Below are 18,779 nucleotides of genomic sequence, written 5' to 3'. Positions count from 1 at the left end.
ATTCATTTGGAACTTTAATGGGCCCTGGGGGCCTGCTTGCACCCACCTATTACCCAAATGGCGAGCAACCCAGTTCCCTGCTAGTGCAAGCCTTGCCATTTCCCATAATTTTCCACATAATCTTCTCACCTGGTGCATTTGACCAAAAACAAATAAAATTACAATCTGATGCAAACACACTTTTGATGACAAAATTATGGATCTGTTATTTGCTTGATTTATGAAACCGACGCAGATTGTGCCAGATATCTGTTAATTCAGAAAGCATAAGGGGCTCTGAGGCTGACGCCTAGAATTCAGATAATGTGTGCCATAAGTTGGACTGATATTTTTTCCTTTTTTTAAAAAACGTAATGAAAAAGTCCAATTGACTAGCATGTCATTGAATCGTACATATGGACTATCCAACAGATGGTTCTTTTGGTGCAGCCTAATATTACAAACTAAAGTTCACTGTATTGCTTATGAAATTCTGATTCCATCCAGAGATTTCCAATACAATTTTCTGAAAAAAAAAAATTTTTCCCGCCTAAATTTTTAGGAAATTTTTGGACCATGAAAATGATGTAGCATATCTTTACCTCATATGTGAAAACTTTGATCATTGCATGGATTCATATTTAATCATGTCTGTACCAGATCAAAGCTATTATTCAAACTGAGGAGTTCCCCCTGCGGCACAGTGGGTGAAGGATCAAGTGTTGCCACAGCTGTGGCTCAGATTTGATCCATATGCCACAGGTGCAGCCAAAAAAGAAAAAGAAAAAAAAAAAAAACCACCTCAGGTATTCCATGAGTTGAAATTTATTCTGCTTCCAAATTGTAAAATATATGTCCACTGGTCCTTATTTTTAAAGAAATTGTAACCATAGTGATTATTGTAATGTTTATCTTTTGGAGAAAATTGTCTTTCCTCATCATGCCATCATAGGTTTCCAAAAGAGTCTAACTAAATCTTTACGTCATCGTTTTTCACTTTACACCCCACCCAACTCAGTTTTTAAATTTTTAAAAGCATGGATCGTCAGAAGAAAATGAAAATCTTATTTTTTTATTTGTTTGTAATTAAACTATCCAAATGTATTTTCATGAGTGTGTTTGATGTTAGGAAAACCTAACTCCCTTAGCGATATTTTTCTTTGAAGGAAGCTTTCTTTTGCCACGCACAAAGTGCAAACCCCAAAGGCTTTTCAGTTCAGTTGGAAACTCACAAGTCTTATAATAGATTCTTCGTTGACAATATATTTACTTCCACTTCATATAAAATGACGCTACAGAAGGATATTTGGGTATTTTCTTTCAAATGGAGAAAGTGTCATGTGCATTCTTTCTACTTAATTATCAGAAAGAGAAGCAGTCTAGAAGAGGAAAAAGAAAAAAGTAGGATACTGACATGTTTTTCAAACATTAAAAGACAAAACCCTCTTATTTCCTTGTGCCAAATCTCCAGCTCTGCTTCATTCTGACTTCTCTCTGTTTCTGCACACTCTGTGTTTACCAGGCTCCAGCCCAGAAGCGCTGAGGCAGACAAAAGTAAGGACCTGAAAAAAATCCTCCTAATGTGCCCTCAGTCTCAGTTTTGTCTTAACATGATCGAATGGAAAACACGCGAGACTAAACTCCTAGTGGCGTCTTAATGCTATTAGCTATTTTATGTGAATCAATTTTCAGTTATTTTGCTTATTCATTCATTTTTGAGACAAAAGTCATACACTGTAAATTTCACCCATTTAAGCATATGATTCAGTGAATTGTCATATCTTTACCAATTGATGCAGTCACCACCATTGTCAGATTCCATATCATTTTCATCTCCTGATAAAAAGGAACCACAAGCCTGCTGGCAGTTAGTTCATCCTCTGGTCACTTCCCATCCCAGTACCTGGCCATCAACAAGCTACTTTCTAGCTTCCTGATCAGCCTACTCTGGATATTTCATACAACTGAAATCAAACAGGAGTTCCCAACACGGCCCAGTGGAAACGAATCTGACTAGCATCCATGAGGATGCGGGTTCGATCCCTGGCCTTGCTCAGTGGGTTAATGATCTGATGTTGCCATGAGCTGTGATGTAGGTTGATGACGTGGTTTGCACCCCGTGTTGCTGTGGCTGTGGCGTAGGTCTGCAGCTGCAGCTCCAGTTCAACCCCTAGCCTGGGAACCTCCATAGGCTGCAGGTGCGGCCCTAAAAAGCAAATAAATAAATAAAGAAATAGAATTAAACAACATACAACTATTTGTGACTGGCTTCTTTCACTTAGCATAAGGTTTTCCAGGCTCATCCAGGTTGTAGCATGTCTGAGCACTTCATTCCTTTTTATGGTTGCATAATATTCCCTTGATTGACAGGCCTCCCTCTGATTTTCCATTCACCTGCTGATAAATGTTGGTGTTGTTTCCACTCTTTGGTGACTATGCCTGATGCTTCCATGGATATGCATGTTTTAGTGTGGACCTAAGTTTTCAGTGCTGTAGGTATGTACCTAGGAATGGAATTGTTAAGTCATACGACAGCTCTGTTTAATATTTTGTTAAATGGCCAAAATGTTTTCCAGTATGGTTATTATTCCAAGATTTTAATATACTGCTGCAATTTTATATCCTTCTACACATTAATGCCAAATGGTGTCCATATGTCTGATAAGCAAAATTAGCATGTTAAATTCTTTGAATCCTTTCTTCTACCTTTTAACATGTCACTGATATCAGCAATTTTAAAAGGTAGGAATTTTCATGAATTAGATTGATTGTAAAAGTTATTTTCTGAGACAGTAGTTGAGGAGTGAGTTTCAGTGAAGATGATGACTGGGTCATTTTGGATCCACTGTCCATCAAACACTGTAAATTTTGATCCCCAACAAGAAATTTCTTTAGAAATGTACACCCTTTGGCAAAAGTATCTTCTTGGCAACAATTACAAAGTGAATTATTTCGCTATAATCATTCATTCAGGATAAACCAATAAAAAATTCAGCCCATTTTCCATAATGAGCACGATTCATGAAGACCATAAAAAGTACGTGTCAAGAAATTAGCTCTGTGTCATTGACAGCAATGTGAAATAGCATATAACTAATGAAACGAGTGACATGAAACTAATGAAATATCAAGGAGAATTAATATGATGCCCTTCCTATTTCTAAAAGCATTTAGGGAGAAAAGGCCCCAACTCTAATGGATCATACAGCATGATTATCTCCAGCTGGTAATTCTAAAACAATCATTGATCATGTGCAAGAGATTTGCTAAAAATCTTACCTTTACTGAAGAACCTCCCTGCCTGCAGTGACTTTGAAATAGATGACATGTCAGCTGCCAGTTATGCTAATTTCAGAGCAGAAACCAACCAAGGTGAATTACTGAGCTGCCTTCCAATGCTAGTTCCACGTTGCATCATCGATTTTTCAGCCTTTGTTCTGATTTCGGATTAAATGAGACACAGTAAGCCTCTCTCTCTCTTTTCTCTCTCTTTCCCCCACCTATCTTTCTGTGTCTCTCTTTGTCTTGCTGTCTGACTATCTCTATTTCTCTCTCCAACTCTTTCTCCTTATGACATTAATGTAGTAATATCCCAAAAGAAATGCCATTCCTGACAATTTCATACCTGTTCTTTCATTAAAACTCTTTTTTCATCATTAGTCTATAAGAATACGTTGGATGAGAGAGTTTATAAATTGAAAAAAAGTATAATGTGCTTTGGTGTAGCATATGCTTTCAGAATCAAACTAGCCTCTTAAATTCAAACAAAATACCTTTGACTTCTTATTTATGATATGAAAACCCAACTTATTTGCTTGCTTTCTAATAAAAATTGACATGGCCTTTCTTATAATCATGAAATTTTCTAATTAAAAAGAGTTCTATTTATCCTCACATGGTAAATTGTCTATCACGTCTTTCACGTCTTTCACCAGCTAGTTTAACTTGTCTTCTTTATTCATTTTTGTATATATTTTAGCTTTGCACAGAGAACACCTCCATTGCTTTTATGTCTGAGAAGTGTGTGTGACCCATTTGCCAAATATTAGTTGAGTTAATTTCCTCTTTGCAGTTTCTGTATCACTTCTGGCTCCTCCACTTCTACATCGGACTAAGTTTCCACAGGAATAAATAACCCAGATTATGAAACGATTATGGATTGATTAGCAATCGTGCATAAGAAATATCTCAGCGCGTTTCTAAAACGAAAGAGGTCAAAGTGCTTATTCTCATTTTACAGATGATGAAACAGCGGCTCGTTGAATGGAACACAACCATGTACAAGGTTCGGCACGCTTTTTAAACATTTAACTTATTCCATCATAATAAATGTTCTTTATGTCAATTACATTTGTTAAAATTATTGTATGTTGGGAAGGGGGTGAAAATGAGGCCATAGCAATTGTTCCGTGAACACAGGTATCAGAGGAGGTTATATACCAGGCATCATTGCTGAACAGTTAGTGTCGGTTATAACAAAATTCAGAATCAAACATGGTACTCAGGCACCCTTAAACCATCACCCACACTCTCTCGTTTTACTGCTGCTGATAATAGGCATGATGTAGCAATCTCAGGAGAATACAAGGAAGCTGGTGATTTTGTTCGTGGCTGGGAAATTCGCGGTGCCATTGACAAAGGAAGGACACAGAACTGATTGGTTGACCTGGGGGGAGGATGAACTATGTTTAGATGCTGTAGCCATTCCCATGCATGAAAAGTTTTTTATGGGCACTTTCTCAATAAACATATGGGTAACTGGGCAAAGGCAGGTTTCCTCAAGGTCAGCCTTGGCCCAACGTCGCACTCAAAAGAAATCATACCCTGAAACTAACATCCTTGAAACGTCATCAGTGTTACTGCAGGTCTTCCTGAAGTAGTGAATCAGGGGGTGGCACAGTCTTCACACCTCCGAGATTTCCAAAACTCTTCTTCAGACACCTCTCATGCTCCCCCGTGTTTCACACTCAAGTGTGAAATGGAACGGCAGCTGTTAAAATTCTCTCGCCCTGCTTCGGGTTCCTTTGCTTTAAAAAATGCTTCTGTTTTCTTGTTCTCCCTCTACCCCCCTGCCCCCACACCACTCACAAATGGCTCCTGCTCTGACAAGTGACATTTCATCTCCCTGGTGTCTGCGAGCTGTCTTCTGCTCTTGCTTAGACGTGTTTTCTCACGGGCACAGCTGTGCTGGAAATTTTTGCACCTCCTATCCCCTCCCTTTTCCCCAAAGAACATGATGTATCGTAAAATTCTTTCAGAAAGTTGGGTAAGAAGAAGACAAAGGACATTGTCACTTGTGATAGTTAGAGACTCAAGTGGAACAACCCATGTCCCCTTCTCCTTTCCTTCTCCTATTGCTTGGGCACTAGGCTGGGCTCCTGACACTCCAGGGGACTGGAGGGTGTGAGTCAGCATTGTTTTAAGTGATCCTTGAAGTCGCTATTCTGTAACTGTTCTGGGAGCAAACACCTCCCAGGGCTCTCAATCTCCTACACTTCTCTTCCTGGGCCTTTCTCTGGCTTTCTCCACAACTGATGCAATATTGGTCTTGTCTTCTTTTCTGATTGCTACACACCTCTTCTTATAAACCAAACTCTTCCAGGTCCTTTTAACAAGCAGACAATACTTAGGGCCAGAGACAACCCCAGTAACCAGGGGTCAGGCATCTTATTGCGCAAGCAGAGAAAGACGGTTGCTCACTTCTCTGCCCTGTTCAGAAAGATCCTGAATTTGTAATCAAATGGCTCTGATACTTGTTTGAAAAACTAATTTTCTGCTTGTGACTTCACAAAATAATTTGTGAAATGTGCTCAATTTAGGGAGGTAGAGTAAGGCCATTTTTGTTGTGTGTCCATTCTTGGCTGTTCATTCTCCTCCAAAAAAGCAATCATCATCTCATAGCAGTCTACTTTCTTTCTTCCTTGGATAGTATTTCAAGAATCATAAAACCCATGATGAAACTGCTGCCCCAGGAGTTCCCATTGTGGCTCAATGGTCATGAATCCGACAAGCATCCAAGAGGACGTGGGTTCTATCCCTGGCCTCACTCAGTAGGTTAAGGTTCTGACCTTGCCATGAGCTGCAGTGTATGTCACAGACCGCTCAGATCCCATGTTGCTGTGGCTGTGGTGCAGGCCAGCAGCTGCCGCTCTGGTTCTATCCCTAGCCTGGGAGTTTCCACGTGCCATGGGTGCGGCCCTTGAAAGACAAGAAAGGAAGGAAGGAAGGAGGGAAGAAAGAAAGAAAGAAAATTGCTGCCCCAAACACTCCCTTCTTGTATGATTGTCAGCAAATAACATAATTCCACTCATGATCCTTCTAAGTGACGTCCATGTTCTAAATGCAGAGGATGAGGGCTATTCATTTGGAACTTAATTGCTGAGGAATTAAGGTTTATTAAAATGTATTATTCCTGAATCAAAATTAGCACATTTCTGGAAATTTAGAGGATTTCAATGAACACTTCTCCTGGAAAATCTGCCCCCTTCACCCCTTAGGACAGAATTGAGTGTTTCTTGGACAGAGGGCTTGGAGGAATTCCTACAGATACATCTATAGAATAACTACAGAAAGCACTGTGGTCATGTTTGTATCAGTAATGTCTTGAGCCGGAGTTTGAAATGGCAGCTCTGTTTTTTACTTTAAGGAAGGTACATTCATCATTTTCAAGTTAATTGTTGTGACTTGGTTAAGCCGTAATGTGTGGTGTGACCACATTTTCATCACATGTTTTATCAATTTCCATTAACTGCTCCTTGAACATGCACATATAATGTAAAATTATTCATCATCTTCATCTCATTATTAAAGCCAATTTAACAATATTGCTCCAAAAGGGCTTTGGGTATGATGTTTTCTTGTGTTTCACGGATGTCTTTTTCTAGGAAAAGTTGGAGAATGTGGAAACTTTTGCACCGTCTTGGGGGGCTGCCATTTAGAAAGTAGGAAATCACCTTTCCAGAAAGTGGTAGATTGATAGTGTTAAGAAGTAAACTGCAGTGTGCTACCTTTTTTCCAGAGTTTGAGTATGCATCAGTTCAAATTGGGCAGCACCAAACTCAAGGAGTAGGACCACTCCATAGGAGCTGAGGGGTGGAGGGGGCAGTTTTTATGCAGAAGACACTGAAGCAAAGCAAAGCAATTATTTGCTTGGCTAAAGCTTATGTATTTGCCTTATTTGGAAAAATCTTAGTTGGATTTTGTGACCGGTTGTGTATTAGGGAAGAACGAAATTGACTGCATTTTGGATCTGTTCATTTTATTTAAGCTTTATATTCTGTCGCTTTTGCCACAAGTTAAGAATGTTGCCTGTAGTCTGAAATATACAGGATAGCCCATTCTCAAGGCTCTGACCTTTAAGGGTATAACACTTTACATTCATACAGAGATTAAAAAGTTGACGAACAGAGAATAACATTTGTCTTGTCAGAAGTTTATAGGAACATCGTGATCTGACCTGTGTGGATAGCTGCAGGAACAAAGGATTCCAGCAGCAACAAGTTTGCAACAATCAACCATACTTCCTCCACCTTTCAGTATGAAGGAAGTCTGAATTCTAATTTGGATAACTTGGTTCTTTGGGACATTAGTCCACCATCTTGGTCTGCTGGCTTTCCAAATATCATTGCTATTTCTTGCCCCAACACCTCATCTCTCAATTTATTGGCTTGTCATGCAGTGAGCAGTCCAAGCTTGGACACAGTAACGGAAGTGCTTAGGTTTTGCTTTCTAAGACTCTTGCAGGTTGACTCTGGCTTCAGTTTTGGTGTGGCCGTAGAGCCTCCTCAGTCCAATGGTCACCCTGCTCAACTACTTTGACACTAGTCTTGGGGATGATACAATACAGTAGTGAACATAACAATAGAACACTCCATATAAGTTTAGAGGTACCTTCTTATTCCTTTCTTAGCTCCTCTTATTTGCATAGCAAAATCATCTAGGCATTAGTTTCTGCTGTTGGAAATAGTTGAGACTGTGCCCATCAAATGGTAAACTGAAGAATGGGTCTTGATTTGTTCTCTCTCTCTTTCTTCCTCTCTCTGTTCCCCTCTCTCTTCCCACCCCTCTTGATGGGGAAACATTACTACAAAAACCTCCTCTTGTACAAGTCATAGAACATGTGTTTTGAGATTGCAAAATTGATTTTTATTCAAGTTTAGCATGCAGTGTAAACAACTGCATTTAGTGGAAGATTTCCCAAAGCCTTAGTAACTACAGGAGGAAAAAATAGTGACTCTAAAGTACTGATAAATAAGAAAATACATTCTAGAAACTTTAATATAGAGCAGGACCATAAGTCACTCGCCTAAAAAATTAAAGAGAATCCTCCCTTTTCTTAATCCAACTGGACATTACTCCACGTTCACTTTGCACAAGATGAAGCAATGGCTGCAACTGCACTTCCGTTGAAGTGTGATACTCTTTCTTTTCAAGGGAAGCAGTTGAGTTTGAGATTGAGTCAGCACATCTGTAATCAAAGCCAAGCTCCTGCTGAATGCAATTTTGGTCTGCATGATGATAATTTACGGAACAGGAGTACCACACTCAGGGCTTTGAAAAAGATGGATGGAAGGAGATAGTGGATACGTGTGTGGTTTTGAAAACTAACACTGGATCCAGGTCCCTTTCTACCACATGGCTGATTCAGAGGATGGAGCTGGGTGCTAAGTGTGGTCATGGCAGCAAAGACAGATTGTTAAGGACTTTTGCAGATTCCTTATCAAATGGAGCAAATTCTTGAAATTTCCGTATTGGGTCATAGATGATTTTGATGAAACCAGCATACCTAGTTGAGATCCTGATGTTTCTTCTTGGAACCTCTATGAGTCTCAGTTTTCCCACTAAAAAATGTAGACAATTACAATAAAATATAAAGTTCCCGTGATTTTTAGTTGGATAAATGTGCAAATGTGAACCTAACACCAGGCCTGGCATTTGGTGATTTTAACTTTAGCTGTAATACTTACTGGCCAGTAAGGTTATTCTTCCAACAGTCATTAAGACAACTGGTCTTCTGACCTCTGACTTGGGATCTGTTCCAAGGCTTCACATTGTTCCTAACAGCCCATTTTCAAGCTCACTGCAAGCAGGAAGCTCCCAGGACACTTTGTTTGCTTAGGGGTGGTCATTTGTTGGAAATAGGGAGTGGGGTCCAGGGAGGGCTTAAAATCAGCCCAGAGCCACCATCAGAGGAGAATGGAAGCAGGTGGACAGCTTGATGGTGGTATCACCCTGCTTCATTCCTACAGGGCTGCATGTCAGTCTCTGTGTTATCTTTTCAGCAGGTTTGGGGGCACAGAATCTCCTTCCCAGCCCCTTCTGGAGGTGGCCTTGCCCTGGGCTCTCCTTCCCGCCACACTACTCTGCTCTTAAGGTCTCCAAGATCCAATGCATCTTTCAGAATCTTAGTGAATGTCACGGGTATTCATTAAATCCTGCATATCACACTGAGTTGTTGGATTTAGCTTCAAAATATTTCCACAGTCAAGACCTTTCTCCCATCTTCACTGCTGGAATCCTAGTGGATGTCATTAAGACTCCTTAACCGAGAGCCTGCAACTGTCTTCTAACTCCTCCCCCTGACTCAGCGCAGCTGGCCAAGGTCTTCCAATCAATGTCTTCCAATTAACATAGGATGAACTGCAAACTCCACATCAGGAATCCAAGACAGTCTTGGAAGAACTTCCCTAATTTCCATCTCAGCCTCACCTCCATCCACTCTGCCAGTAGTTCCTCAAACCCCAGCCATCCTGACTCCTCTTCCAGGCCTTTGCACGGGCATCCCTACTGCCTGCACTGTTCTCTACCCTTCAGAGTCGCTCACATGCCATCTGGTCAGAGAGGACACCAACACATCTTCCAGGTTCTTGGCTCCATGACTGAGGCATCACCCATTTATTTCCTCTATGAGTCTTTCTATGCTAACAGAATTTCTTTCTTTTTTAAGGGCCTGTACCACATGACGTGCCCTGAAGTCTGGGCCAGCATTCTGAATCACAATGCCAGTCTCTCAATCCTTCAGTGTTGGGTTAATTTGATTAATTGATCAACTGAGGACTATCAAAAATATTTTAGATACTTTTGCTAATTTTTAGTGTGCTAATCTTTTCTGTCTTACAGTACTTAGCAAATTAACTCTATTGATGTATCTATGTATCTATCTATGTATCTATCTATCCATCGTCAGATGATATTATAATTCTTCATAGTGCTTATTCCAGACCTTGGCTTTACTAATTTTTATTACTGTAGGGAAGGATGAAGTTAAGGTTATGGGTCATTGAACAGCCTTTAATTGACTCCAAGTTATACAGTCATTTTTTTCCTTTTGCTTTCATTTTTGCTAAATCAGGTAATTTCCTCCTATGCTCTTTCTCCCAGATCTGAGGCCCAGTTATCTAGAAACCTCATCTTCTCTGCATTTAACTGTCACAAGCCAGCTAGCACACGAATCGCATCTCCCCTCTAAGTGCAGGAAATGTTTCTTTTAAAGAAGAAACAACAGAAGTTCCTGCCCTGGAGCAGTGGGTTATCTGGAATCCAAGGGCAGCAGCTCTAGCCGCTGCAGAGGCTCGGGATTGATCCCCGACCTCGGACACGAGTGCAGCCATAACATGGAATCGATAAATTAAGAAGAAGAAATTGGGGTGTCTGTAGTGTTAGAAAATCATAAGAAATTCTTGGAGTTCTCTTTCGCAACAGGCACTCTGGCCGGGCAGTGAGAGTTACTTTCCTTGCTCCCCAGGGTGGTGACATGAAGTATGGCCCTTCTCAGTCTACATCTGTGTTTTCCAGGTACACTGTCACCTCAGGAGGGTTTCGCATATGCGGGTAGTTCCACTTTCATGCTGAATGCCTGGTGAAGGTGTTTTGAAAGCTGTGGTTACAGTAGCATCATTTCACGTGAAAAGTAACACAAAGATTGACTGTCACAATTCAAGAGCTTTCCTAGATTAACAACCAAATTCTTTTTTTTTTTTTTGTCCTTTTAGCTATTTCTTGGGCTGCTCCCACGGCATATGGAGGTTCCCAGGCTAGGGGTTGAATCGGAGCTGTAGCCACCGGCCTGTGCCAGAGCCACAGCAATGCAGGATCCGAGCCGTGTCTGCAACCTACACCACAGCTCACGGCAACGCCAGATCCTTAACCCACTGAGCAAGGGCAGGGACCAAACCCGCAACCTCATGGTTCCTAGTCGGATTCGTTAACCACTGCGCCACGACGGGAACTCCACAACTAAATTCTTAATATATCTGATTAGCTAAATTTTTAATTCCTGTTCATGTCTCTTTTAGAATTTCCCAAGCCTGTGCTTTAAACAAACAAACAAACAAACTACTCCTAAGTCATAGAGAACATGTTTTCTGGAGATTTCAAATAATTACAAATTACCTAAGGTAACTGTCTTTGGCAAACATTTTGCATAAAATCTGTTACTCTGTTTAACTTTATAGTGGAAATGTAAATAAGCAGAAAGGGGAAAATCTACTTTGTCTTCATTATTTAAACACACAGCCACATTTTACTTTCCAGTAGCTTCAGATAGTCTCAGTAAAAACTGTCTAATGGCAGTAAACTGCACTATAAGGAAAATTGCAGAAAAGAAGGTAGTGTGTAAGTAAATAAAATTTAAGATTTCACTTGCCCCATAGCGATCCTTTGGAATCCAGGAATGTTCCAGAAACCTAGACATTAAGAATGTGCTTTGTGGGAGTTCCCATCGTGGCTCAGTGGTTAACAAACCCAACCAGTATCCATGAGGATGCAGGTTCGATCCCTGGCCTTGCTCAGTGGGCTGAGGATCTGGCATGGCCATGAGCTGTGGTGTAGGTCACAGATGTGGCTCAGATCCTGCACTGCTGTGGCTGTGGGGTAGGCTGGCAGCTACAGCTCCGATTCGACCCCTAGCTTGGGAACTTCCATATGCGGTGGGCGGGGCCCTAAAAAAAAAAAAAGAGCAGAATGTTTTTTGTATAATTACGCCAACTTTAAAAAACGTGGTCGCCTATAATGCCCTTTGTTTAGGGTTACAGTTGTGGTTTATTGTGAAACCTGTTATTCTCCTTCTTCCTTTCACCTCCCAGCCCATCCCAAACATGTCTTGACCCAAATGATGAATGAAGCTTAGGAAAAGAACAGAAATTGTTTTAAATTTTAATGTTGGGGGGGTACACATATTTTTATATTTTAATAGAAGCAATTTCATACAAGTTAATTATTCATATGAGTAAACACTCTGGTCATGTGACCCTCAACTGCAAAAGCAAACCCCAAAGCCCATCACTGGAGGCAGTTCCTACAAGGGAAGTTCACCTCCTCCATTGCCTGTTGTCATCTGCAGCATTGGGGGACAGCTCCTGGGAGGGGGAGCCTGCCCTAAATACTAAGGCATCTCTAACCTGCAGCCACGTTTCTAAGTACCTGGATGTAGGATGAGATCCTATAAGTGAGCCGCTGCCTGCTGCCGTGGGAGCTATTGCTTCTAAGCCCAAGGAAGTAGGGAAACCCATTAGAAAACTGATTAGATGCAGTGATTTTCTCAAAAAAAAAAAAATCCTTCCTTTTCTCCCCTTTTCTTCTTACTAGGTCATTCCATCAATATTATAAGCAAATTCAAAATAAATAAATAAATAAATAAACAAATGAACACGCCCCATTGGAGCCAGGCTCAGCTCACCTCACCCTGTGCTCCCACTTGTACCCAAGACACACTGTCCATGCCTGTGCTTCACAAACAACTGCCTCACCAGTCGCACGGCCTCTGTCCCTGTCCCCTAGATTCTCTTCTCAGAATGGCAGCTAGTGTGACCCTAGGCATATGTCTCTGCTCAGAGCCTTGAAAAGGTCTCCCTTCTCCATTAGCAGAAAAGCCAAGCCCTTCAACAGCTGAAGGCTGAGTCACACCTTCTCCTGCTCCTTTCAGCCTCACCCCGACACCCTTTCCCCCGATCCTTCTGCTGCAGCCTCCGGCCTCCTTCCTGTTCCTCAAGCAGCAGCTCTATCCTTGCCCCCAACCCCACCTTTGGCTTTTGGTCACTGCTGCATCTCCAGCACCTAGAACAGTGCCTCATGCAGAAGCTTGATCAATATCTGCTGAAGGGAAGATGCAAACTATCAATGAATATCCTTAGTTTTCTAAGCATCGATCTCTAATTCTTTTCAGACTCCTCAATAGACATGCAAAACACCTCTTAATAAGGTCAAACACATTACGGCAATCTATCTATTTCCTATTTTCCTTCCAGAGGGAATGAAGATAAAAACACATGGAAACACTCTCACGTGTACCCAGAGGTTCCTTTTCTTTATCACTAGTTTGACTTCAAAAGATGCCATTATTTTATAGAGAAGAAAAAAAAAATGAGTGAGTGATGGCAGATATAAACAACGTTCTGAAAGGTTTTCTTCCCGTTTGTGTAACTCTGTCAGAGTGGATTCACAGTTTGTGTATCTTACCTTCAAACAAAGAATATCATGTATTTTACTTCTGGTCTTCAGTCACCCTGTGCATCATATTGGGAACAAAGGAAAGGGTTCCAGGAAATGGTAATAAGAAATTATCCTCCTTTTTATATGATGTTACAGTTCCTGGAGCGTTTTTATGTGCTTATTTCACACATTGCATTTAGAAAATATGTTATATTCTTCACAGGGTTTTTCATTAGCTACACAACCCCGGTAATTTAATCACTATCTGGACCTCGATTTTGTGTCCACACAGTGAAAAGATTTGGACTCTGCCAGCCCAAAATTGCTTCTATGTGTGGAAATCATAGACTTTGTTTCATTCAATTTCTACAACAGCCCAGCAAGTTAACACAACCGATTTGGGGCGGGGTATCAATTTAAACAATAACTATCTCAGCTTGAATATTAAAGATCAAAAGCCAGGTAAAAGGTTCTCTTTAGAAATTCTGGAAACCAACTCCGTGGAAAAACAAAAGTAAACAAATACATCAACAGTGAACAAACATGGCAAGAACACCTTTTCTGTATCTAAACATGTGAATTATTTGAAAGAGTTCTTTCCAACAAGCAGAGCACGACAGGAGCACACCTAAGAAATTTTTTGTACCAGAAAACTATGAAAAGGTTACTTAAAATTAGAGAAAAACTATAAACATCAAGTATGCGAACTCCCAACCACTGGATTGGTAGGTTACAAATTGGCCCAGACTGCCCTAAGACCATGTAGGGTGAACACCTGGGTGACCAATCAAGGCTTAGCATCTAAAGGATGGAGGAGTCAGCCAAGTCGGCGTGGACTGATGAGAAAATCACCAGGGTTTACCTAGAACCGAAGTTCAAGCTTCCAGACCCCACAATCACCACCAGGGATTACACAGATATGCAAAATGGCAACGTCTGAGTCAACAACATAAAGCATCTTCTGGAAGATGGACTTTCCCCCTCCCGGTCCATATGTGATGTGAAATAAATGTCAGATCTGAAACCATTAGTTCTTCATGTCAGCGTGCAGCATGAGTGTGCCGGGGGCCAGCTGTAAGTCATCCATGCACGGGTCATACAGCACGATAATCGTACCAGGTACAAAGGGAGTGCAGAGTTGATACCTTATGCTCTGATAAGAACAGGCTTCTTCCCATGCATTACTGTCAGCCTCCCAGGCTGATACAGCCTGGTGCAAGCAGAGCGCTGAGTGTGGAATTGCACAACCAGAATGAATTTGTTTCCAGAACTCTGTAAATCATGCTGGTCGGCTCTGGCCCAACTGTAGGGCCTGTCCTAGTAGAGGTCTCTGCTGGCAGGAGACACGAGGAATCTTGGCTAACAAGGAAAAACAGAATGCTTTGGAAGTACTTGGTGTACCTTGAATAAGTGAGAAAAAGTCAAAACTGACCTCAAAAAGGAAGGGAACTAGAACAGCTCTAAAACGGGTCGGCCCAAGGGAGTTGAACACTGATGTGCACACACAAAAAGCCTGCACATGAACATTAATAGCAACCTTATCATCTTTTCCAAAACTTAGAAGCATCCACGACGTCCTTCCCTAGGTCATGGACCCGGGTAAACTGTCACCTTCACTAGGTGACTGTGGTCCTGTGAACAGTGGACTATTATTCAGGGTTGAGAAGAAACGAGCCATCGAGTCATGAAAGGACATGGAGGAAAGAAACGCAAATGCATGTTATTAAGCGAAAGAAGCCAACCAGAAAAAGCTGCAGACTGGATGACTCCAACTCTATGGCATTCTGGAAAAGGCAAAATTATGGAGACAATTAAAAGATTAGCGGTTGCCCACAGCTGGGGGAGGGGAGAGGGAACAGGCTGGGGGAGGGGGGAGAGAACAGGCAGAGCACAGAGGATTTTGAGGACAATGAAAGCACTCTTTAAAATGCAGTGATGGGCAGTTCCCACTGTGGCTCAACTAGCATCCATGAGGATGTGGGTTTGACCCCTGACCTCGATCTCTGGGTTGAGGATGCAGTGCTGCTCGGAGCTGTGGTGTCAGCTGGCAGCTCAGCTCTGATTTGACCCCTAGCCAAGGAACTTCCATCTGCTTCAGGTATGGCCCTAAAAAGCAAAAAAACAAAAACAAAAAAAACATACTGGGAGTTCCTGCTATGGTACAACAGGATTGGAAGCATCTCTGGAGCCCTGGGACATAGGTTTAATACCCGGCCTGGTACGGTGGGTGAAGGATCTGGCGTTGCCACAGTAGCAGCATAGGTTGCAGCTGTGGCTCAGGATCTGATCCCTGGCCTGGAAACCCCATATGCCTCAGGGCAGCCAAAAATTAAAATTAAAATAGAATAAAATACCGTGATGGTTATTATATGCCTTTATTGACTTGTTCAAATTCATAGAATGTTATGACCCCCGAGAGTGAACCCTCAGGTAAGCTGCAGACTTTGGGTGATGACTATGTGTCAGGGTAAGTTCATCAGTTGGAACAAAGGTCTCAGTCAGGTGGGTGGTGCTGCTAAGAGTTGAGGCTGTGCCTGTGGTGGGGGAGGGGTAAGAAAGAAATCTCTATACCTTCCTCTCAATTTTTACGTTGAACCTAAAACTGCCCTAAAAAAAAAAAAAAAAAAAACTAAAGTATTTTATTTTTAAAAAATAGACATAAATATAGCTACTAAAGCCAGAATACTTTTAAGAGCAAACACAGATTCTTCTGAGGAAACCAGTTTATATACTTAAAGAATTGAAGTCCCTCCATTGGGACCCAAAAGGAACAAATTCTGTGTCTGTATAAATATAGAAAGGGATGTGTGTATACCTATTTATTAAGTTCCTGCTGTGTACACACACTCTGGTAGGTTCTGAGCATCTAATGCACTTGAACCTGTGCTGGTAAGACTGAAGGCTTCAGGGCTTCAGATATATGGCCCCATGAAAAGCAGGGCTTACAGAAAAAGGGAGAAAAAAAATCCAACAGGCACATATATTTACAATAAACTTCAGGGTAGATATCACCTTTCAGTTATTCAATGAGATTTCTTTGTCTCGGTGGGAAATTCTCTTTCATATCTTGTTATCATTTCACAGACAATAATCCTGTTGAGATCAATGTACGAACAGCACAGGAAATTACAGATAGGAACTTTGGATTGTAAGTTCACCACATGACAGAAATGAATTTGCTTTCATTTTTTGTAGCGCCTATTTCTAGACATTGCTACCAATTGTTGCTGAAAGGGTTAGGACAGCAGAATTGGTAATGCAGCGAAACTCAAATTTCTTTAAGGTTCGTGTGCTTTGCTGTTAGTACCTTTTACATTTCTGAGATCTAGTTTGGCTTAATATTATTTTTAAAAGCCACAAAAATGTATGCTTGGCAGACTCTAGCACTCAAAATAGGCCCCGTTATTTTGTCCAACGACAAGTCATCTGTTTGATTCCACTCAAGTGGAGAATGAGATCGCCTGGCCAGACCAGTGTTTGGGTAACACCAGTGGCTAAATGGCATCAAGGAAATGCTGCCCAGGATAACAAACAGGCCACAGGTGCAGGAGGTGCAACCCCGCTTTTAAGAGAGCCCACCACGGACCCTAACAACGTTGGCAATAGGAGTCTTCGTTAAAGTGAGATAAATGATTTAGCTGATGCAAATAAGTGAAATTTAAATAGGAAGAACTCCACATAAACCCACCCACATCACGTTCAACTTTGAGAATTTACTGATAAACATCAGCTTAGAATTAGAAAGGAGAATCGGCCATATGGCAAACTTAGTTAAGCTTTGGATAGTCAAGAGTAAATAACAGACAATCCTGCTTTCAAAGTGTTGGATAGAGCAGGTAAGTACATTAGCTTCATAATCACTAAGTTAATCTGAAAATTAATTTTAGGAGGGACAAATAAACAACATACTGCCCAGGTAAAGACCCTGAGGGCTGACGGGGCCCTAACATCTCACAGGGACCAGAAAGTCCCTCTTTCTACCGCTGGAGGGTAGGTCCCATACGAACTGGAGACCTCGCTGCTTCTCACCGAGATCATCCAAGCACCTCGCTTTGTGTGCAGCACATACGAAATATTAGCTTAATATCCCACCGTGCAGAATTCACAGGACATAGTCATAGAGTGAATGTGGGTGTCAGGTGGCAGGGAGGAGAGTCTGGAAGGAGTTAAGAATGATAGATGCTTCCCACCCTAACAAGAATTCTCCCCGCAGCTTTAGGGACCCTGAATTACCAACTGAGCACCACACGTGCTCACTACTTACCAAGGCTTCCTAAGCCGTGGCTGGGCTCGAACAGACATGCTTTTGCAATTTTTTGATCCATCTTCTCTAACTTTTGTGCCTCTTCTTAAACCAGTCTCCCGTAGAAACACACACACAAATAGCCACTACGGTCACCCTTTTCTCCGGTACACGTTAAATATTTTCCACCCTGGAATTATCCCTGTTGCCCATTTTCTCTTCCCTCCTCCAAAACATATCCCAGTTTTCTAAATCTCTTCCCATTCGCCTTTTTTCCCTTAATTTGAAGGCACTACATTCTATTAGTCAGTTAAGCTTAAAGCCTTGAAGTTATTTTAATTTCTGTTCTCCGAATTGACATAAATTATTCCCCAAAGGATTCTAATTATATCCCCATTGTTCCTCTCATATGCATCCTGTGGACTCGTGCTTGAGATTTCATAAAGTTCACTCTGTTCTCCTTGGCTGTGCTCATCGGGTTTTTGTTTTGTTTTGTTTTCTGCCTGGTTCCTATGCCTTTGTGTTCTCTTTCTTGAATATTCCTCATGAATAGCTGACAAGATGAGTCCACTCTTGTTATCAAAGGCACTGCTGTTGAGTTACGGAAAACCCAGGGACCAATTACGAGACCCTTAGGCGTTTTTCTCCACGTGGCCAAACCTTACTGTGAAGGTGGAAGGAGCTGCTGTGTTTGTGGGAGCAGAGACTGAGCAGGATGGAGGCAAGAGCACTTCCAAAGAACCTCCCCCAGGGAGGTATTAAAGCGACATCCGCGATCAACACGTGCAGATTTTTTTTTAGAAAGTTTTAGGGATGCAGAGTCTGGGGCATCACAAAAGGAGCTCGAGAACCCGCAGGGCTAGTTCACCTTGATGTGAGATGCACTTCAGCCAGTGGGGAGACAAGGGACAGGCCACCCAGGGAAGCAAAGGTAGTGCTATTTGCTCAAAAGGGGCTGTGTGGGCCCTTTCCTCTCCAAACAGCAGGAGCTCAGAAAATAACAGGCTGCAGCGTGTCTCTTTCATAGAGGCACCAAAAATAGTTTTTTTGTCATCAGTCTTACTGGAGCTAAAAAGTGAGCCCCATAGAAATGAGAAACCACGTGAAGCTTGTCTAGATTTTCCTGGCA

The 18,779-nt window shown here is 41.7% G+C and overlaps 1 long non-coding RNA gene across 1 annotated transcript in view; it reads right to left on the bottom strand.

Annotated features, from left to right (window-relative positions):
- The window catches only part of LOC110255726, a 37,496-nt gene extending 19,166 nt beyond the window's left edge, over nucleotides 1-18,330 (bottom strand). Inside the window, exon 1 of the long non-coding RNA XR_002336437.1 lies at nucleotides 17,672-18,330. This is a non-coding gene — a long non-coding RNA (uncharacterized LOC110255726). The remainder of the gene's footprint in view (nucleotides 1-17,671) is intronic.

This window comes from Sus scrofa, chromosome 10 (assembly GCF_000003025.6).
Source record: "Sus scrofa isolate TJ Tabasco breed Duroc chromosome 10, Sscrofa11.1, whole genome shotgun sequence".
Taxonomy (NCBI): Eukaryota; Metazoa; Chordata; class Mammalia; order Artiodactyla; family Suidae; genus Sus; species Sus scrofa.
The sequence above is the reverse complement of the archived record's forward strand: the minus strand, read 5'-3'. Positions and strand labels throughout refer to the sequence as shown.